An 18,112-nucleotide genomic window follows, 5' to 3' on the forward strand; every position below is an offset into this window, starting at 1 on the left:
ATACAATGGAATATTATGCAGCCATCAAAAGGAATGAAATCTTGCCATTTGCAATGACATGGATGGAACTGGAGGGTATTATGCTGAGCGAATTATGTCAATCACAGAAAGATATATATCATACGACCTCACTGATATGAGGAATTCTTAATCTCAGGAAACAAAGTGAGGGGTGTTGGAGTGTTGGGGTTGGGACGGATGGGTGGGTGGGTGATAGACACTGGGGTAGGTATGTGCTATGGTGAGCACCGTGAATTGTGTAAGACTGATGAATCACAGTCCTGTACCTCTGAAACAAGTAATACATTATATGTTAAAAAAAATTAAAAAAGAACATAGTAGGAAGAGAAAAATGAAGGGGGGAAATCGGAGGGGAAGACGAACCATGAGAGACTATGGACTCTGAGAAAAAAACTAAGGGTTCTAGAGGGCAGGGTTGTGGGGGGATCGGTTAGCCTGGTGATGGGTATTAAAGAGGACACATACTGAATGGAGCACTGGATGTTATAAGGAAACAATGAATCATGGAACACTACATCAAAAATTAATGATGTAATGTATGGTAATTAACATAACATAATAAAAAATTTTACTGAAAAAAGATTAATAACTTTCAAAACAAAATAATATATGATGTTTGCTGGGTATGAAAGGAAGTGAGATGTGAGGGACTGAAAGATAAGAAAAGTGTTCAAGTCAATGTATTGACAGTTATGACTGTGTTGATGAATACTGGAGTATGGGTAGAGGTCTTGTAGGATGGAAAATTAAGAGGTGATGATCAGAATGAGATATGGACCTTGAGTGTGGCTATGGAAATGCATTGTTGAGATGGGTAAAATCATTGAAAAGAAGGAGGTCAGGCTTTTTACCAGTTAGGTGTCTTTGAATAATCTCCTAGATTGTTAAATTTACTCTGAATGATGACAGCAGTAATAGAGCAAGCAACATGGTTTGTGCTAAAATCTTCAGTGACCACGAGGAGGTGACCAGGATGGCAGAGATGATTGCAACAAGGAAAAGGAGAAGTTGGCATAGTTTGATGGTATTTCTTTCATAGAATCTGTGGAGTTTTATGGAGAAGGAAAGAAAAACCATCTGAAATGAAAATGAGAATCAGGGAAAGAGCCTACTTAACTTCTAGGGGTCATGACATTTGAAAAGTCTGTATAGGAAACTATCTTCTCAGACAACAGCTGGCTTGCCATTAGACCAATATGTTAAGAGATAATTCAGATAAGAAAATGGAGATCAAGAGCATGTTGGTGATGATAGACTATGAGTTACAGAGAGTAGAGTGGAAGGGTTGGTGCCTAAAGTATCTGAGTCAGATTATGGGATACATAAAGCATTGTAGAGAACAGGGATGGCCTCAAAGACTTGGACTCCTTGTGGTAATAGAATTAACAAGACTGTAAGGCAAGATGGTAATTTTAGTCATTGGGGGATAGGAGGTTTAAACCTCCTGTTAAACTTAAACAGTTTGCCATGATTCAACAAGGATCATGTATATGGGTGGTGTGGCAATCTCAGCAGAAGGCACCTGTTTAATTCTGTAGACACTTGTTTAAATTTCTTAGTGCAAAACAAAGGTAAGGAGTGGGCTTATCAGGAGAACAGAGATGATCTGACACTTTTAAGATGTAGAAATATGTACTACATATTGAGACCTTGGCTAGGTGGTTCTGGAGATACAGATGAATCTTTTTTTTTTTTTAAGATTTATTTATTTTAGAGACACAGAGAAAGAGAGAGAGCACGAGTGGGACAAGGAGCAGAAGGAAAGAGAGAATCTCAAGCAGACTCCTTACTGAGTGCAGAGCCCTATGGGAGACTCCAACTCACAACCTTGAGATCATGACCCCAGCTAAAACCAAGAGTTGGAGGCTCAACTGACTGAGAAACCCACGTGCCCTGATACAGATGAATGTTAAAAATCCTCATAAAATATCGATTCTTAGACCTTTCATCATTTTGTTCACTACATATTCACTGCCTGGTACAGGGTTACTCACTTAATAGCTATTAACTGTACATATTGCTGAGAGCCACCACTTAGTCTTCACTAAGGTACTCTTCATTTAATTCTCATGATAACTTAATGAGGGAGTAATGTAATTAGATTTAAGTATATTTTATAAATGAACAAACCAACATTTAGGCAGAAAAAAAAAAGATATTCTTCTCAAATCATATAGCTGATAATTAATTCTGGACTGAAACTCAGAACACCTGATTTAAAGCCTCTATTCTTATAATGAAAACATGAAAATGATATAGCCCACATTATTATGGAGAACCTCATGTTATATCCAGAAGAAAGGGAGATAAACTGTCAAACATAGCACAATGTGATACACAAATGGGCAAGTATAGAATCACAGAATAGATATCATTTGAAATGAGTCTTGAGGAATCAGTAAAAATCTTCAGATGAGGAGGAGGAGACATCTTCTCAAGCAGGGATATTAACAAATAGAAAGTTCAAAGGTGTGAAGGACACAGTGAGACTTTGGAACAAGTGATTAAAATGTAGGGGTGTGTGTTTGTGTATGTGTGCGTGTTTAAGTTCTGGAAGTTTAGAAGAACTGGATGTAGATAGTAATGAGCCTTGCATTTGATTCTAAGTAAGCTGAACTTTATCCTGAAAATATTAAGGAGATACTAAACATTTTTTTAGGGTAAGGGATGTATTTGAATTTGTGTTTTAGAATTATCCCTTTGGAAAAACTGTGTATGATAGATTAAAAAGGGTTCAGGTTGAAAGCAGGGGACTATTGCAATGTGTAACATTCCCTGTTTTGTATGTTATTACTCAGTAAATTTAATTAAGTATGAATCAGAACAACTTTTTTTTTCTTTTCCCAGACAACTGATTGGTTAAACACTTCTTCCTCCTCAACCTACCAGCTAAATTTACTGGTTGTAGGGTATCATAGTACCTTGATTCTATCTAGATAAATGTCCCAAGATAAGACTTCACAGGACACAAATAGTACCATAACAAGACTTTAGAAATAATGCATAATGCAACTGGCATTTGATGTGTGTGTGTATAAGTATGTGTAAATCTTTATGTGAGAGTGCATGTGTACATATTGGTGTGAGAGAAAAAGATGTGAAGGGGCCCAGCAGAATGAGTTAAGGGCATATGCCAATCTGAGAAAAGTAAGGTTTATGCCACACTGCAGCTTTGCAGCTAATCTGTGAGACTGCTGAGAAACCATCCTGTGATTCTCCTGTCACTTTAATAGGAGACATATGCCACGTATCACCAAATATTACACCCCAAATGGAAAGACACTGTGAAACAATGGCTCTCACTCTTTTTTTTTAACTAACACAGCAGTTCATTTGAAAGAGTCTAAGTGATTTGAAATGAAAAGGAGTTCAATGTTGCACGAAGAAGGGTACAAAATCTCGGAGAATGGAAAGCATCTTCTTATGCTGCTCTGACTATAGAATATATAGTACCAGAAGTGACATCTTTAATCACATTCCTTTATTCAACAAATATTACAAACCAGGCACTGTGAATGCAGAGATGAATAATGTTGAGCTCTGCACTTGAAACTCTCTAGTAAAGGGTAGAGAGTAAAGATCCATGTAAAAAAATAATTGCAATGTCTCTAGGAGAGATATGAACAGAGAACCATGAGGACTTCACAAAGGAAGTGACTAGTTGTGCTTTGGGACAAAAAGAAATATTATAGGGACTATGTTCCAAGCACTAAAGTAGGCAATTTACATATGCTAAATATCAAGCTCCAGATCAAAGAGCAATTGTTTAGATCTGGATTTCAAACACAGCCTCTAATCCTGTGCTACTTCATTATACCACACTGCTTCCAATAACGATGGTGTGCTGAGATATAAGATTCCATATGAGATTAACTCTAGATAGAGAAAGACCAGAAACACTTGACTTCCAAGTTCTCCTGGTTTGTGAAGAGTCTTCATGCAGATAGAGCAGGTGTAGGAACAATGGTTGGTATTACAACTGGATCCTTATGAAAAAAATATTTTCTAACACTCAGATTATCAGCAGTTGAAATATCTGTCTCACATGGGAATAGTATTCTTGCTACTGAAAATATTCAGTATGAATGGTGAGACAAAGAGAAAAACAGCTTCTAAACTCTCTTCAAATTAAATTCTACTGCTACTCCATAAAGAATGAAAAGGTATCTGTAAAAATCATTGAGGCAAAGTGGTATTAGAGAGGCATAGCAACAACTAAATGAAAGAAAACTTAGGAATACCAGGTTCAACTCCATCTTTCACTGTAAAGATAAAAGAGCAAGAAGTAAATAGGCTAAAATATGTACTGGGGCCAACTGTATTTTACTAGCACTATCTTAAGCAAGGGCTGGATATTTGGGACATAAAGGCTCTAGCAATTTAAAAAAAAAGTGCAGAGCTACAGGTACCTGCTGTAGGAAGGCCTGGGATGGGACGTAGTTGTCACTGTAAAAATGAGGGGTTCTAGACAGATAGGTTTAGTGGAAAGGTACTTGGTACCTGAGAATTAAAGAAAAAGAAGGAAAGGACAATCAAAGGGGTACCATATTTTAACTTTAACATCTTTAAAAATTATCTAACCCTCACTAAGTCATGCTGACCAATAGTGTTTGTATTTAGAATTCAGTGTACGAATGTGAAGGTAGACAAAATTGATGCCTTAATTTATGTGCCACGTAAAGTTCCCTATTAAAGTAGCCATGGGATATTCATATATTAAATAAATGCATGAGCAATTCTGCCAAATACTAGTGAATTCTTGGATTTTCTTGAATGTGAAATGCTCTTAGTCCAAAGCCAGGGACATCCATACACATAATAGACCATTGGTAGCATTTTATATAAAGTCAACATGTACGTTTGTATGCAAATCTAAGGACTAGAATATTTCTATAAATTTTTATTTCATTCCCTAATTGAATTTTCACTGATTCAGAGAATCCTACTTTAAGCAGAAAAACATACTAAATCAAACAATTTCAACAGTATTTTAGCAATTAGATTGGTTTAATATAATATACACTTCATCATGATTGCTATCTCTTTAACCTTGAACACAGTATTTAACCTCTTTGAATTTTTGTTTTCATCTCAGTAACACAGAGATATTTTATTTGCCTAGTATGGTTGCTGAAATCAATCAATAAGATACATTTTTATTATTCTTTAATGTATTTGTTTACTATTTATTGAGCAGTTGAATAAATACTATGTCTGGAATAGACATTTGAGACATAAAAATGAATAATATGCATGCTACCTGAATAAATGACCCCAATGGAGTGCAAAGGAGATATTGAGTCCTCAAAAGATTCTAGCTATATGGAATATAGAATAGTTTCTGAGCAAATATTTGCTAGTTGATTCGTGAATTTACAATGACAATATCTTTTCATAAGAATGATTCTTTATTATAAAATATTTGAGATTGGGAAAAGTCACAGTCAATAACTGAGGATTACATTTTATATACTGCTTTCCCAATCACTGAGTACTATTATTCACATCTTTACATTTGCTACTCACAGCCATCTTGTGGGGTCAATGATTGGGCATTACTATATTTACTTTTATTTAGACAAAGAAACATAAGCTCAGAGAAATTAAGCGGATGTTTCAGTATCACTTAGCTAATAAGATATAGGTTTTAAGTTATCTGAATTCAAAATCCAATTGCTTCTTGCTGACCCAGGCTGTCTCCTTATGAGCTGTGTTATACTCAGAAAGGCTGTATCTAGGAAGCTGGACTTCCTAGTGTTGCTTGTTATTTGGCAAGGGATGGGAGAAAGAATCAAAAAGATTATTGCAATTTATACAATAACTAGAAAGAAGAATCAAATAGTAACTACGATCTGATAGCACTTTGGTTGTGTTGTCCTTCTGCCTTTAAAACTAAGTAAAATTTTGTCATTAGTGGGTTTTACCCATTTGTCTTAATTATCCACAAGGGAGTAACTGTGTAATTGGAGATGATAAAATGTTTGCTTTAATTTTACTCATTTGAAGTAATCAAATCTGGCACCAAATGCATTTGTATGTCTGTCTTTAATTATCCCCACCACAGAAGATCTCCATTTCTCTCCATCTCTTTTTGTTAAGACCATTAAGGTGTTAAGTGCAAAGTTACTGCTTGATGGAACAAGGCTCCAGATAGTCTGAGTTGGGAAAAACCAGCACTCTGACTTAGTTGCCACAAGATACTGTTGATCAAACATTAGGTAACTTGGGACAGTATTAGATTTTTAAAAAGTCAATAAAGGAAGAATAGTGAGTAGTTCAGAAAGGATATTCCAATATAAAGTTTCAATGAAGTTGTTGATATTTTCTTCAAGTTTTTCTAGAATGCCCTAATTTTGAATAGGTTGTAGTTTACAAGAAAAAGAAAAAAGAAAACATTGTCTTAGGTCCTATGAATAAAAAGGTTTAAGTTATTTTGTTTCCTTTTAGAAAGGACTTGTCTCATTTAAAAGTACACACATAAAATGTTTGTACAACATATTGACTTTATATTAAAATTTTAATCTATAACTAAAAATGTTCAAAATGTTAATAGTAAAATATTTTGTTAGAAATAGTATTTAACATTAAATATAAATTTATATTAGTTTTTAAAAAGTCCTTATTTGAGGGGCACCTGGGTGGCTCAGTCAGTTGAGCCTCGGACTCTTGGTTTTAGCTCAGGTCATGATCTCATGGGTTGTGATACTGAACCCCAGGTTGGGCTCCTTGCTCAGCAGGGAGTCTGTTTGAAGGATTTTCTCCCTCTGCCCCTCCCCCTGCTTGCAAACACGTGTTCTCTCTCACTCTCTCTCTCAAAATAAATAAATCTTTAAAAAGAAAGCCCTATTTGATAAATTTTATTTTCTATAGTTCTCTTGGAATTAAGGTCTTTATGTTATCAGTAGAAAACCTCTCTTACTTAATTTGTAATATTTTTAGAAAAAAAAATAGGTATGTCTGTTTCTTTATTAATTGTAATTTAGAGGAAACACTTCCATTTTACACAAAAAGTTGTGTGAGAACTCTATGTTAGAGCTTTTCTTGGGCAGATATAAAGCTTCAGGTTTTTCATACCCTTGCACTCTCTACCCAAGAGAAAAGTCATCCTAGACAAGAGCTCTGAAGAGAGTTTTGAGATGAGCTGGACAGAGAAACTTTTAAATTCTTCCCAAAGCTTTGTTTTTATAAGAAAATCCTATAATTTGAAAAGACAAGCCATTTACTTTTAGACAGCTCCTTGTGGCTGGGAACAATATTGGTATCAAGAACTTAATACAAAAAGTCTAAATCATTTGGGGATAAATCAATTGTTGCAATGAAGTTCAGCTTTTTTCCTTGGACTCAACTCTAAAAGCTGAATTTAAAAAAATGCAAAGAAGTGAAAACCAGATCTAGGTTAACTAAGATTGAACTTCCGATTTCACAATCTGTGAAAGTCCAGAACTCTAATTTCTTCAAATTTCTCATATTTACTTCCTCGTGACTCTTCTCCAGAATACTATATTTACAAGTATTGATGATGTTCGTCCACAACAACCTTGGTGCAGAATTAAGCCCGTTACCCATTTATACCACAAATTATTTCATACCTTGCACATCATAAGAATTTTACTTCATAGACATCTGAAAAGATCATGGAGATGCACCAGATCAACACTGTGCCTGTGATCTTGCTGGCTTCCCCACTCTTACCATAGTTCATCTCTTTCTTTGGTTTGTCCCTCAGTAAGAAAAAAAAGAATGAATGAAAAAGAAAAGAAAAAAGAAACACAAAACCCAACCAACCAACCAACCAACCAACCACTCTCCCTTTTCTACTTAATCAAGGACTTCAAGTCCTTGCCAGTTTAGGAACCAAACCAGTGATGCATACTGAAGAACAAAGAGCTTTCAATTAAATAGTCTTTACCAGAGCTCCCCAAATGTCTTCCTATTTTGGAGCACGAGTAGACTCAGGCATGTTGCCTATTAAGATAAGGGCTATGGTCTCCACAGGAGATGTGATTAGTGTGATTATTGAAGAAGAAGGAGAGACAGGTGAAAGAGCACGTTAGGAAAGATTAAGGAATATCTCTAGATATCGCTTACCCAGAAAAAAAAATCAATGATTATAGAATCTTGGTGCTGAAAAAAGGACATATTATAAATATTCTATTCCTAAATGTGCATCTCCAATTAAGCCTTTTCTCCTGGACTCCAATTTCCTATAGTTCCAATTGTATTTTCTTTGTATTTTAAAAATCAAACTATACTAAACTGTATCATCTTCCTCACAGAAGTACTTTTCCTGCATTTACTACCATCTAGTTCTGCTGGACTTTTATTCACTTCCTCAAGTATGCCCCACCCTTGCACTTCTGACAAAGGATGATAAGACCAAGATTCAGTATCTGGGGGAATGAAAAAACCTGGGTGTTCACTTTCTCTAGTAACAGAAAGCTATGCTGCTCAGGCATTGCTTCTCTGAACAGAGCAGATTGCTGATGTCATATAAGGTTTTAAGAATGTACAGATTTCAGGGACTGGTTGACATTCAGGGACCGATATTTTACCTAATTAGTTGATTGGTTTTCAGGTACCTCCATTGAAAACATTTAGGAGCATCTGGGTGCCTCAGTTGGTTAGGATCTGCCTTTGGCTCAGGTCATGATCTCAGGTTCCTAGGATTGAGCCCTGCATCTGGCTTCCTGCTCAGTGGGGAGTCTGCTTCTCCCTCCTACTCTCCCACTCCCCCTTGTGTTCTCTCTCAAATAAATAAAATCTTAAAAAAATATTTAAATGTATGGGTGAAGATATTTTTGATTGATTGGCACTTAGAAGAGTTTTTAATGGCCCACTCTTAAATGTGAGGAACTGTTACTGATTCATCAGTTTTTAAGAACGTGTTTGCTGAGGTGAGCTGTCCACATTGATTGACTGAAAGAGTTTAAAATGTATTTCTGGTGGCTACTTGTTACCATAGCTAGATAAAAAAAAAAAAAAAGTATTTTTTTCTAAAAGTGTGGGGACTTGTTTTATTCTCATCTGCCCAGTACTTATCCTTATTTGCTTAGCATCTGTTTATCTCTAGGATTCAGCTTACTTGTCACATCCTCAGGATAGCATTCTCCATCAGACTTACTAAGTTTCCCTGCTAGAATTCACCATTTTATCCAATCCTCCTATTCTTAACACACATCCTATTGCTAACTATTACTTCTGTTTCTATCTTGCCTGCTAGACTATAACCTCCATAGTGAAAGGAGCCATATCTTTGCTTACCAATGTATATCTCTTATTACCTATGGACACGGAGGTTGGAAAGAGACTACATTTAGCCTACAGTTATGTCCCAGAACACACAGACCGTAAGAGACAGAGCCCTCTTCCAGTCCTACATCTACTGACACCAACACCTGTGCTCCTTCCACCAACCCCAGGTGCCTTCTACAAGCATTATTAAGAAGGAAAGGACAGGAGTCCCTGAAACTTGTTTAAAAAGTCATCCTCATTTTTCTACAGAACCTTGGGTAATTTTTCTTAATATTGTAAGAAACCTTCTTGGGAGCAAAAGAAAAGTACCTCTTGTAAAACTTTCAGCAGGGAGTAGCCACTATATCTCTCTAATATACTGTGCTTTTAAATTATTATCACATTATTATAGCAACAATGAGATATGCCAGGGAATGATGGAATGCCAACCAGCTTCTACAAATAAGAAATATATACTTATATTCTGTGAAAGAAGTCAGTCAAGCAGAAACTTTTCAAATAACTGGCAGTGTACCAACTCTCACTGAAAGCAGACTGATAGCCTTATGATATTTAGAGGGTACCTCTATTTTCAACTTTATTATTTTCATTCTTGGTAGGAGAATTTAGATCTAAGAGATGTTATCTCATCAATGCTATTTGAACATCTCCTAAGAATCTTCATCTATCACTAATACAGGTAACAAAGTAATGGCTCTGTCCAGGGTAGCCTTGTTTTTGTTAAATATAACTCCCAACACTTTTTTTAACACAAAGTTCCATTTTATTTCATGTATTAGAAACAGCTAAATACTTCATCCAGAACTACTCAAAAACACCTCATCTGAACATTTCTGGTTTTAGGATGGAAGCCTCAGTCTCTCAAAATACAGGTTTTGATATATTAAGGCTCAAGCAGAACTATATAAACATAAACTTGCAAAGTAGCCCAAAAAGTTTCACCAAAAGAAATCAGTCCTTCCAGAACAGAAAGGCAAGAAAATAGGCTTAGAATAAAAGCAAGTTTTGCTATTGAAGGGGAAAGAGATTTTTTTTAATATGGAGATTTTTGGTGAAAATGACAAAATTACATAATAAAAAATGGTTTGTGTTCCAGAAGCCTCATTTCATCCAATGGTAAGTAATATAAAGGAAATTATTTTTATATCAAAACAACATAAAGAGGATTAAAATAACTTAAAAGAAACATAAGCCTGGTGAAGAACATACACTATCTTCTAAATGTTTGTTTAAGGATGCACGCTCACATTTCTCTACTACATCAGCTGACCAGAGCACCTGGAAAGCAGTGGCATATGGATTGGTGTTTGCTCTCTTTTATTTTTTTTCTTTCCTCCAGCTCATCTTCTCTATGATATTAAATTTTAAGTGGAAAGATCTATATTCCTGAAGTCTTGAAGAAACAAGAGACACAAGAAAAAATATTTTCTTAGGTTGGGGATGGGTAGAAATTTTGGTATTAAGAACTGTTAAAATCTATTGGAATGCACTGTGAAAATATTTGACACTGAACAATAAAAAGATATTACCACAGGGCTCCTGGGTGGCTCAGTCGTTAAGCATCTGCCTTCGGCTCAGGTCATGATCCCAGGGTCCTGGGATCGAGTCCCACATCGGGCTCCCTGCTCAGCAGGAAGCCTGCTTCTCCCTCTCCCACTCCCCCCGCTTGTATTCCTGCTCTCACTGTCTCTCTCTGTCAAATAAATAAATAAAATCTTTAAATAAATAAATAAATACATAAAAAGATACTACCACAGAAGTTGGAAATGAAAGAAAGCATTTCAAGGAACATCCAAGGAAGATGGCAGAGAAGTAGGAGACATGGGTTTTGTTTGGTCTCAGGAATTCAGGTGAATAGGGATCAAACCTTTCTGAACACCTACGAACTCAGCAGGAGATCGAAGAGAAGAATAGCAACAATTCTGTGAACAGAAAAACGACCACGTACTGGAAGGTAGGACATGCGCTGAAGTGAATCTGAGGCGATATTCGGGAGGAGAGGTGGCGGGGGAAGGGGGCCTCCGTCGGCCACTTCTGGCAAGTGATAGAGAAGCAGAGCACAAAATCGGAACTTTTAGAAAAATCAGCTCCTCTGAGGGACGTCGGTGCAGTGGTTAAGCGGGGGTGGAACCCTCGCGGGACAATGTGGTCTCAGGACCCTCGGGGTCATGGAAAGACCGGGGGTGCCTGAGTGCGGCAGAGCTCCCAGGTATCGGAGCGGGGAAGCCGGCTGCAGAGATGGAGCCAAGGCGCGGGCTCTCAGCTCGGGGTTGCCATAAACTGTGATCCGCGGCCCAAAGGGGCCACTGCTCCTCCAGCAGTGACCCAACAAGCAGCAGAGCTGGGGAGACTCCCCTTCCTTCCCCGGGAGGAGCGGCGTGGGAGCGCACCACAGGGATCTGCTGGGTTTGGAGACTCTACACGGGGTGGGGTGCCAGAGATAGAAACACTTGGTCACAGGCCAGGTGAGCATGGAGTGCGGCTGAAGACCAGGGACACAGGAGAGACTGCTTTTCTCTGGGGGTGCACTGAGGAGCGGGGCCCCGAGTTCTCAGCTCCTCTGGGGCAGAGATCGGGAGGCCACCATTTTCACCCTGGTCCTCCAAAGCTGTACCGGGAGCTTGGAGGGAACAAAAGCACCAGAGAGCAAACCGGAGCAGATTGCTTAGCCTGGACTCACAAGGGCGGGGCAATTCCACCTCCAGCAAATACATTTGGGAACCACAGCAACAGGCCCCTCCCCCAGAAGATCAGCAGGAACAGCCAGAAGCCAAGACCAAGTTTACTGATCAAGGACAACGGGAGAACTCCAGCACTAGGGGAATACTGCCCATAGAATTCATAGCTTTTTTACCATGATTCATTAGTTTTTAAAAGTTGATTTTTTTAACTGTTTTTTTTCTTTTTTTGAATTTTTCTTTTTCCCTTTTTCAACCAACATCTTATCAATCCCTTTTTAAAAAAAATTTATTTTCATTTTTAGAGTCATATTTTATCCCTTCATAGCAGTTACCCTTATTTTTGGCATATATATATATATATATATATATATATATACATAATGTTGTTCTCTCTTTAAAATTTTGAGATACAGTTTCTTCTAACAGATCAAAATATATCCTAAATCACTAGTGCATGCTTTGTTCTAGTCTCCTGCCTGATCACATTCTCTCCCTTTTCTTTTTTCTTTTCATCTTTGTTTTTTGATCTTCTTTCTTTTTTCAAACAACTTCTTATCAATTCCTTTTATAAAATCTTTAATAATTTTCATCTCTACAGTCATCTTCCATCCCTTCATTGTATCAACCCTTATTTTGTATATATATAAGCCTTTCTTCCTTTAAAATATTAGAAGGCACTTTCTTCTAAAGGACCAAAATATGCCCAAAATCTAGTGTGTGGCACTGATCTATACACTAGTCTGATATTTGATCATATTCTGTTTATTTTGTTTTGTTCTGTTTTTGTTTGCTTTTATCTTTATCTTTTTCTTTTTTTTCACTTTCTTTTTTCTTTCTTTCCATTTCTTTTAACCTTGTTTCAGGTCTTTTCTGATTTGTATAGAGTATATATGCTGGCAACGTTGTTAACCTGTTAACATTTTGTTCTCTCATTCATCTATTCTCCTCTGGACAAAATGACAAGATGAAAACACCTCAGCAAAAAGAACAAGAGGTAGTACTGTCTGCCAGGGACCTACTCAATATGGACATTAGTATGATGTCAGACCTAGAGTTCAGAATCATGATTTTAAAGATACTAGCTGGGCTTGAAAAAAGTGTGGAAGTTATTAGAGAAACCCTTCCTGGAGAAATAAAAGAACTGAAATCTAACCAAATCGAAATCAAAAAGGCTATTGATGAGGTGCAATAAAAAATGGGGGCACTAACTGCTAGGATAAATGAGGCAGAAGAGAGAATCAGCGATATAGAAGACCAAATGATGGAAAATAAAGATGCTGAGAAAAAGAGAGATAAGCAAATACAAAATCACGAGGGCAGAATTCGAGAGATAAGTGATACAATAAGATCAAATAACATTAGAATAATTGGGATCCCAGAAGAAGAAGAAAGAGAGAGAGGGGCAGAAGGTATAGTGGAACAAATTATAACAAGAACTTTCCTACTGTGGGGAAGGAAACAGGCATGAAAATCCAGGAGGCACAGAAACCCCTCTCAAAATCAATAAAAATAGGTCAACACCCTGAAATCTAATAGTAAAACTTACGAGTCTCAGAGAAAAGACAAAATCCTGAAAGAAGCTCAGGAGAAGAGATATGTAACCTACAATGGTAGAAACATTAGATTGGCAACAGACGTATCCACAGAGACCTGGCAGGCCAGAAAGGACTGGCATGATATCTTCAGAGCACTAAACGAGAAAAATATGCAGCCAAGAATACTATCTCCAGCCAGGCTGTCATTGAAAATAGAAGGAGGATAAAAAGCTTCCAGGACAAACAAAAACTAAAGGAATTTGCAAACACGAAACCAGCCCTCCAAGAAAGATTGAAAGGGGTCCTCTAAGCAAAGAGAGAGCCTAAAGGCAGCATAGACCAGAAATGAACACAGACAATATACAGTAACAGTCACCTTACAGGCAATACAGTGGCACTAAATTCATACCTTTCAATAGTTACCCTGAATGTAAATGGGCTAAATGCCCCAATCAAAAGACACAGGCTATCAGATTGGATTAAAAAACAAGACCCATCTATATGCTGTCTGCAAGAGACTCATTTTAGACCCAAAGACACCCCCAGATTGAAAGTGAGAGGGTTGAAAACCATTTACCATGCTAATGGACACCAAAAGAAAGCTGGGGTGGCAATCCTTATATCAGACAAATAAGATTTTAAAACAAAGACTCTAATAAGGGATGAAGAAGGACACTATAACCTACTTAAAGGGTCTATCCAGGAAGAAGATCTAACAATTGTAAAGATCTATGCCCCTAACATGGGAGCAGCCAATTATATAAGCCAATTAATAACAAAAGCAAAGAAACACATTGACAACAATACAATAATAGTGGGGAACTTTAACACCCCCCTGACTGAAATGGACAGATCATCTAAGCAAAACATCAACAAGGAAATAAAGACTTTAAATGAAACACTGGACCAAATGGATTTTACAGACATATTCAGAACATTCCATCCCAAAGCAACAGAATACACATTCTTCTCTAGTGCCCATAGAACATTCTCCAGAATTGATCACATCCTAGGTCACAAATCAGGTCTCAACCGGTAACAAAAGATTGGGATTATTCCCTGCATATTTTCAGACCACAATGCTTTGAAACTAGAACTCAATCACCAGAGGAAAGTCGGAAAGAACTCAAATACATGGAGGCTAAAGAGCATCCTACTAAAGAATGAATGGGTCAACCAGGAAATTAAAGAAGAATTAAAAAAATTCATGGAAACCAATGCAAATGAAAACACAACTGTTCAAAATCTTTGGGATACAGCAAAGGCAGTCCTGAGAGGAAAGTAAATAGCAATACAAGCCTTTCTCAAGAAACAAGAAAGGTCTCAAACACACCACCTAACCCTATACCTAAAGGAGCTAGAGAAAAAACAGCAAATAAAGCCTAAACCCAGAAGGAGAAGAGAAATAATAAAGATCAGAGCAGAAATCAATGAACTAGAAACCAAAAGAACTGTAGAACAGATCAACGAAACTAGGAGCTGGTTCTTTGAAAGAATTAACAAGATTGATAAACCCCTGGCCAGACTTATCAAAAAGAAAAGAGAAAGGACCCAAATCAACAAAATCGTGAATGAAAGAGGAGAGATCACAACCAACACCAAAGAAATACAAACAATTATAAGAACATATTATGAGCAACTCTATGCCAGCAAATTAGATAACCTGGAAGAAATGGATGCATTCCTAGAGATGTATCAACTACCAAAATTGAACCAGGAAGAAATAGAAAACCTGAACAGACTTATAACCACTAAGGAAATTGAAGCAGTCATCAAAAATCTCCCAACAAACAAAAGCCCAGGGCCAGATAGCTTCCCAGGGGAATTCTACCAAACATTTAAAGAAGAATTCATACCTATTCTCCTGAAACTGTTCCAAAAAATAGAAATGGAAGGAAAACTTCCAAACTCATTTTATGAGGCCACCATTACCTTGATCCCGAAACCAGACAAAGACCCATCAAAAAGTATAATGACAGACCAATACCTTGATGACCTTGGTTGCAAAAATACTCACCAAAATACTAGCCAATAGGATCCAACAGTACATTAAAAGTTTTATTCACCACGACCAAGTGGGATTTATCCCTGGGCTGCAAGGTTGGCTCAACATCCGCAAATCAATCATGGTGATACAATATATTAACAAAAGAAAGAACAAGAATCATATGATCCTCTCAATAGATGCAGAAAAAGCATTTGACAAAATACAGCATCCTTTCTTGATCAAAACTCTTCAGAGGATAGGGATAGAGGGTACATACCTCAATATCATAAAAGCCATCTATGAAAAACCTACAGCCAAAAGCTGAGAGCATTTCCCCTAAGGTCAGGAATGCATCAGGGATGTCCACTCTCACCACTGCTATTCAACATAGTATTAGAAGTCCTAGCCACAGCAATCAGACAACAAAAAGAAACCGAAGGCATCCAAATTGGCAAAGAGGAAGTCAAACTCTCACTCTTTGCAGATGATATGATGCTGTAGGTGGAAAACCCAAAAGACTCCACCTCAAAACTGCTAGAACTCATACAGGAATTCAGTAAAGTAGCAGGATATAAAATCAATGCACAGAAATCAGTGGCATTCCTATACACCAACAACAAGACAGAAGAGAGACAAATCAAGGAGTTGATCCCATTTACAATTGCACCCAAAACCATAAGATACCTAGTAATAAATCTAACCAAAGAGGCAAAGGATCTGTACTCAGAAAACAATAAAATACTCATGAAAGAAATTGAGGAAGACACAGAGAAATGGAAAAACGTTCCATGCTCATGGATTGGAAGAACAAACATTGTGAAGATGTCAATGCTACCTAGAGCGATCTACACATTCAATGCAATCCCCATCAAAATACCAACCACTTTTTTCAAAGAAATGGAACAAATAATCCTAAAATATGTATGGAACCAGAAGAGACCCCAAATGGCCAGAGGAATATTGAAAAAGAAAAGTAAAGCTGGTGGCATCACAATTCCGGACTTCCAGCTCTATTACAAAGCTGTCATCATCAAGGCAGTATGGTACTGGCACAAAAACAGACACATAGATCAATGGAACAGAATAGAGAGCCCAGAAATGGACCCTCAACTCTATGGTCAACTCATCTTTGACAAAGCAGGAAAGAATGTCCAATGGAAAAAAGACAGTCTCTTCAACAAATGGTGTTGGGAAATTGGACAGCCACATGCAGAAGAATGAAACTGGACCATTTCCTTACACCACACACAAAAATAGACTCAAAATGGTCGAAAGACCTAAACGTGAGACAGGAATACATCAAAATCCTAAAGGAGAACACAGGCAGCAACCTCTTCAACCTCAGCCGCAGCAACTTCTTCCTAGAAACATCGCCAAAAGCAAGGGAAGCAAGGGCAAAAATGAACTATTGGGATTTCATCAAGATAAAAAGCTTTTGCACAGCAAAAGAAACAGTCCACAAAACCAAAAGACAACTGACAGAATGGTAAAAATATTTGCAAATGACATATCAGATAAAGGGCTAGTATCCAAAATCTATAAAGAACTTATCAAACTCAACACCCAAAGAACAAATAATCCAATTAAGAAATGGGCAGAAGACACGAACAGACATTTTTCCAAAGAAGACATCCAAATGGCTAACAAACCCATGAAAAAGTGCTCAACATTGCTCGGCATCAGGGAAATCCAAATCAAAACCTCAATGAGATACCACCTCACACCCATCCCAGAATGGCTAAAATTAACAAGTTAGGAAACGACAGATGCTGGCGGGGATGTGGAGAAAGGGGAACCCTCCTACACTGTTGGTGGGAATGCAAGCTGGTGCAGCCACTCTGGAAAACAGTATGGATGTTCCTCAAACAGTTGAAAATAGAACTACCAGATGATCCAGCAATTGCACTACTGGGTATTTACCCCAAAGATACAAATGTAGGGATCTGAAGGGGTACGTGCACCCCAATGTTTATAGCAGCAATGTCCACAATTGCCAAACTGTGGAAAGAGCTAAGATGTCCATTGACAGATGAATGGATAAAGAAGAGGTGGTATATATACACAATGGAATATTATGCAGCCATCAAAAGGAATGAGCCTTGCCATTGCAACGACATGGATAGAACTGGAGGGTGTTATGCTGAGTGAAATAAGTCAATCCGAGAAAGACATGTATCATATGACCTCGCTGATATGTGGAATTTTTAATCTCAGGTAACAAACTGAGGGTTACTGGAGTGGTGGGGGGTGGGAGGGATGGTGTGGCCCGGTGATAGACATTGGGGAGGGTATGTGCTATGGTGAGTGTTGTCAATTGTGCAAGACTGTTGAATCACAGGTCTTTATTTCTGAAACAAATAATGCAATATATGTTAAGAAAAAAAAAGAAGAAGATAGCAGGAGGGGAAGAATAAAGGGGAGTAAGTCGGAGGGTGAGACGAACCATGAAAGTCAATGGACTCCGAAAAACAAACTGAGGGTTCTAGAGGGGAGGGAGGTAGGGGAATGGGTTGGCCTGGTGATGGGTATTAAGGAGGGCACATTCTGTGTGGAGCACTGTGTGTTATGCACAAACAATGAATCATGGAACACTACATCAAAAACTAATGATGTAATGTATGGTGATTAACATAACA

This window comes from Callorhinus ursinus, unplaced genomic scaffold, assembly GCF_003265705.2.
Source record: "Callorhinus ursinus isolate GAN/ISIS: 27379988/994484 unplaced genomic scaffold, GSC_fseal_2.0 scaffold35, whole genome shotgun sequence".
NCBI lineage: Eukaryota > Metazoa > Chordata > Mammalia > Carnivora > Otariidae > Callorhinus > Callorhinus ursinus.